The sequence below is a fragment of the Suncus etruscus genome, chromosome 17 (genome assembly GCF_024139225.1).
Source record: "Suncus etruscus isolate mSunEtr1 chromosome 17, mSunEtr1.pri.cur, whole genome shotgun sequence".
In the NCBI taxonomy this organism is placed as follows: Eukaryota; Metazoa; Chordata; class Mammalia; order Eulipotyphla; family Soricidae; genus Suncus; species Suncus etruscus.
Window position 1 is genome coordinate 5,114,668 of NC_064864.1, and position 6,000 is coordinate 5,120,667.

The window sequence follows — 6,000 nt, forward strand, 5'->3', positions numbered from 1 at the left end:
ATAAAATAACATAATATAAGATTGGGGACATCAACTTCAATATCTACACCAAAACAAAAGAGTCAAAAAATATAAAAATAAAAATAAAAAATAAATAAATAGATAAATAGATTTAAAAAAAAACTATTTTGTGCCCCCCCCCCCCCGTTTTTTTTCCTGCATAGGCATAGTAAAAATTGGAGACATTAGAGAGGGAATTCCCTTAGCCTATGAGATACAGGGTCTCTCCACCCTTGAAGTATAGTGTCATGAGATTGACTGTAGACTCCTTGTCTGTTCATTTATTCTCCCCTCGGTGCTTTTGTGGTGTATGGAAGACTTCTGCTTCGTCATGATGCCCATCTTTTTTGGTTGACTTATTGGGTAGGTTAGGATTTGACCATACTTGGTGGTGTTCAGGGGTATTCTTGGCTCTATTCTAATACTTTGGTGGGGGGGGGGGATGCTCAGGGAACCAAATGTGGTGGAGGAGCTTTGAACCAGGATCATGACTGGTTCAGTCAAATGCGAGACAAGTATCTTTCCTCCTCTACTATCTATCTCTCCAGCCTCTAAAGTGTAAATCTTTATGAAACACTGATTTGAAAACCTCTGGCCATTTCTACCTATTTTTCCTATTCCCATGGCTCTTTTATCACTTGCTGGTGGTTTGGGCTATAGATTCCTTTGACTTCCCTCTTATGATTTCAGTATGTTTCCTATCTTTTAGCAACATTTCAAGAGCTTCCATTATAATTTAAATGTGTTTTCATTTTCATACTAATAAATAGTAACTTCTGTGTTTTCTATTCCTTGATAGTACTATTCACTTTATATTATTTCAATGGAATTCTATTTGAGGGACATAAATCCCAGTAAACTGCCTGTCATTGTAATTTTTTATTTATTTTTCCTCTGCTTATAACTTTCTATTTAATCTGATATTACATTAAAAATTTTATAAATTATGTTATTCTTTAGATCAAAAATCTTCAAAGACCTTTAATGTTTGAGACTACATAGTCCTTGCCCTAATATTTAATATCATTCATGAGCTTACCTAGTAACCCCTGAAAAATCTAGTGTTTGCCTCTTTGAATCTAATTCTCCATTTCACATAAGTTACCATTTGCTATTTTTTCTACATTCAAATGATATGCTTCCATATTTTTGTTCATATTTTTCCTCATGAAAAACCCAATGGCCAAAACCTAATAAACACAATCCAAAAGACTCCAGATTAAAAATAAACTGTACCTCTTCTTCAGGCCTTCTTAACTACCTTAGTAGGTAATTCCAAAATTTTGAAATTCCATTTGACACTGAAAAGATAATTTTGACATTTAATTTTCTTTATCTCATCTGTTCATTGAAAACTGGCACACGATATCTCACTTATAAGCAAATATTAGGAGATTTCTTACATACTTTTTGAATCCCCTATAGCACATATATGCTATATTATATATACTATTAACTGAAAAGGAAATAAAAATATGAAAGAATAAAATAGTCTCCTTTTGAAATTAATTCTTTTTGTTATCACATTCTTTCATAGTTCTTTTATACCCCATTATTAAATATCTTTATTATAATCTAAACATCTACTCTGAACCAAAAATGAGTTAAAATGGGTTTATAAGTTTTCATATATAGAAATATGTAGAAATTTGGAGGGGTGAGTTGAGAAATTTTAGTTCAATATGAGCAAACTTCATATAAATACATTCTACCTGTCATGGGAGAGTGCCTTTGAAAAAAAAAAAAACTCCCCTAGTTAAAAAGAATAATTCTTCAGAAGTCTAGGCTAAAATGGGCAATGGAGGATTGCAATGAAGGATTGACAATTACATATTTTTTTTTCTAGCTAAGGTAGGTTAAATCTTATCAGAGTGTGAAGTTAACATTGAAATGAAGACAACTGTCTAAATATCTGCTGGATACATTCTCTCCGCCTTTTATTTTACCTTTTAGGAAGAACCTAAAAGTCAATAAATAAAATAAGCAGAGAATAGCATGATATGTTAACAAGTATAAAGTTTCACAGTCCTAAGCACATTAACTCAAAACTGAAGGCGATGAAAAGGCATTTTTAAAGAGATCCAAGTTCTTGATTGCTTTTAAACTTCTCTTATAAAGTTTGACATGTGGGGAAAGGGCAAAAAAATTATTTCAAGTGGATTGAGGAAGTGCTCCTATGTTCTGCAGAGAAGCAGCTGGCTTATTTTCAGTATCAAGTATGTCTAAATGCTTTGGCCTAGAAACACTGATTGGTCCTGAAGACAGAAGTCAGAGAGACTGTGTTAGATAAACAGCAAAAAGCAGAGCTCTAGTTCCATCACATGTCAAATCTCCTACTCCTCCACTAGCAGGAAGTCAGCTTCTCAGAAATTACCTGCCCTTACAAAAGCAAGTCCTTTCAGTACTTCTAGTTACCTAATTCCTGTAGATAGTTTTTATTTCCCCCTCTTTAAATGCTCCACCCGAAGTCTTTTCATTCTTATACTTTTTACTTTCAACGTGTTACTTATTTCCTGTACTTAAATTTAATCTCCTCATTCTATACCTTTAACTTTTCATCTTTCCCCCATATTTTTTAATCTTTTATCTCTATTACTTTCATAGTTTTAACCTTTTATTTCATTGCTCTTTTCTCATTTATTTTAAATCTCATCCACTTTGCCTTTTTATTACTTTTTAGCATCTAATCTTTCATCTTAATTTGGAATTGTATTCTAAGTTCCCTTCTATTTTCACTTTCCTTTTTTTTAATCTGAACTGACCTTTTTATTCATCATCCAAATAGAGATACTACTTCATAAAATAAGAAAATAATTCCTCTTCGTCTTGCCTGATCATTTTCTGTTTAAATTATTTTTTTCACAATGACTTGTAAGAAGTGACAGTGCAGAGGTGTTGCTACCATCCACTTGGAAAGTGGGAGATTTTCTATTTATTCAGTGGGAGATTTTCTATTTATTCTTTAATCGCATATCTCACTACATTCTCCTCCTCCACACCCTACCTGCCCACCACCCCACAAATCACCCCCAAAAACCTACAAGCCCTATTTATAAGGAGACTCAGGATACTGAGGGAAAAAACTCTTGAAATAATAACTCTATAATTTCCCATGTAACTGAATCATTTAACTTTGGAACTATGTGATTCTTGTTGCCTTTATTTATCTGTATTATATATGAGAACTTACATGTTTCCATTTAGTTAGGATATATAAGATATTTTGTTATTGTTTTTAAGTGCATGAAGGTGTACAAAAAGTTAAAAATAGAGATAATGGGGCTAGAGAGATAATACAAAGTTATAGCACAAGTCTTGCAAGTGGTAGGATCAATTCTTTACCATAAATTCTCCAAATATCCAAGAGGAGCCCTGGAACAACCCCCTCATCCCACCCATACCTCACCAGAACTACTGTATTTGCCAGCGTATAAGACTACTGGGCGTATAAGACGACCCCCTAATTTTGCAGTTGAAACATAGGTTTAGGCCTATATTTGCTGTATCAGACAGAACGTTCCTGTGCTGCATGTGTTCCTGTGCTCATGTACCACAGTGAGCCAATCACAACAAGCAAAGGTCCAAAGGGTCTACTGTCATAGACGTCCTCTCTGACTCTGGCTGATCTGAGCAGGCTTTTGACAGTGTAGATTCGGGTCCAGAACATTGTCTCATTGGCATGCATCAAAAGCCAGCTTGGATTGGCTGAATTAGAGAGGCGGTCCGAGCAGCCTTGCAGTGATTGGTGCAGAACATTGTCTCCTTTGCATACATCAAAAGCCTGCTTGGATTGGCTGAGTCAGAGAGGCGGTCCGAGCAGCCTGGCAGTGATTGGTGCAGAGCATTGTCTAATTTGCATGCATAAAGAGCCTGCTTGGATTGGCTGAGTCAGAGAGGCAGTCTGAGCAGCCTAGCAGCGATTGGTGCAGAACATTGTCTAATTTGCATGCATAAAGAGCCTGCTTGGATTGGTTGAGTCATTCCGAGCAGCGTGGCAGTGATTGGTGCAGGATCGAGTTGGAAAATTCATTTTGTGGCAATATTCAGACAATTTTCATTTAGCGGCATATTGAAACATTTTTCGGGATATACTCGGCTTATAAGATGACCCCCGATTTTTGGTTGACTTTTTTTTGTTTCAAAAGTCGTCTTATATGCCAGAAAATACTAAGTGTGGCCCTGAGAATTATCATGATGGTCCAGATAATTTGGGGCACCACACAGCTTCAAATTGATGCCAGATGGTTTGCCAAGAATCTCAAAGATGTGTCCTCAGACCTCCTGAGCACCATTTGGAAGTCTCCCCAGTGTGGGTAAAAATGCATAGAGAGAAAGTGAGGGTCACCAAATTGGAATTAAGATGGGAAAATCAAATCTTTATTAGAATCAAGACAAAGCATTTAGTCAAAAGCATTCCATGAGCAAATAATTGATGATAGGAAAGAATTTTCCTAGGAAGAACATGCCATGTATTCTCTGAACTACCTCTGGAGGCTCCCAAACTGAAAGGAGCCACCCTAAGAGACTTAGTGGAGAAAAGGGTTGGAGTGGAGGGGTTGAGGTGAGGTCTGTACTCAATTACTTCCCAGAGATCTAGCTCTTAGCCAGGTCATCCAAAGGCCCTTTCAGAGTGTCTCCATTTCCTCCTTAGGAAAATTGATTTCAGTGATATTTTCACAACTAGGTATATTTTGTAGATAAAGACTGTTGTTAATTTTCTAGAGTTGTTTTTAAAAAAAAAACGGCCCCTAAATATTAAAATTTCTAAGAAAAATGAGGCCCAGTTTCTTCTCAGATAAAGAAGTTAATATTTTCCTCTAGGGCTATTATTAGAGCATCATTATATGTTTGCTATTGAACTTCAGAAATATTTTTATCAATAAGCACAAGAAAATAAATGTGTGATCCTGGAAAGAATTTTATTCAGTATGTAAGTCTCAGTAATAATGCCATTATTTCTAATTTGGGGTACTTCTTTTCTATCAGAATTGTACTTTTTATACACTCTCAATGGGCTCTGAAGTGTTCAGTGGAATCCCAAGAATAGGAACAATGAAATTGCTGATTTGCCTGTAGAACACCTGGATTTCAAAGTACTTATCTCTTCATATTTATTAATTTGCAATTTTTAACTCTAAGGGAAAACATTTAGAAAACTTTGGGTAACCTATTGTGTTAACTAATTCAAAGTATCATAAATTCTTCTTTTCAACCAGAATTTTGTCTCCTGTATTGAGGTTTTCTTTGAGACATAGTATTTCTGTGACTATCTGATATTTACTTAGCTTAAACCTTTTGGGAGGATAAGAATTATCACAGTGTACATGAAGTTTCATGCAACCCTAGCAGCAACATAGGAGAATAAATAGTCTTCCTATGTTGTGACCTGAGTTCTGAACAAGGGGGGGCCGCCATTTTGTAAAGGCCACACGGCTGGCTTCTTATCAGGTTCTGAGCAGGGAGAGACACCATTTTGTAAGAAACACATGGTGTAGTCTTCAGAAGCCTATTTCCATAGACACTGCCCCAAGCTGCCTGGTCATACCATATAGTCTATCAGGGAAGAATACAAGGGAGCAGTAGGTAGGTACCCCTGGAAAATAGCCAATCTGACATACCAGGTAGCCTTTCAGGGAAGGACAAGGGAGCAGTAGGAAAGTACCATTAGACAATAGCCAATCATTTTAGAGATCATCAGAAAACTGAAACCTCACTAGATCTTTTTCCTATATAATCTTCCTCATGATCTTGGGCAGGACTCATGGCCTTTGGTAGGGGGCCTTAGCTGGCCAGTATGGAGGTCTTGTTGGCAGACGGATTAAAATATTAAACTTTACCCCCAGCTAACATCATGTACAAAGGTTAAATCCAAATGGATGAAAGACTTCGATATCAGACCTGAAACCATAAGATATATAGAACAACACTTAGGTAAAACACTCCAGGACATTGAGACTAAAGGCATCTTCAAAGAGAAAAATGTACTCTCCAAGCAAGTGA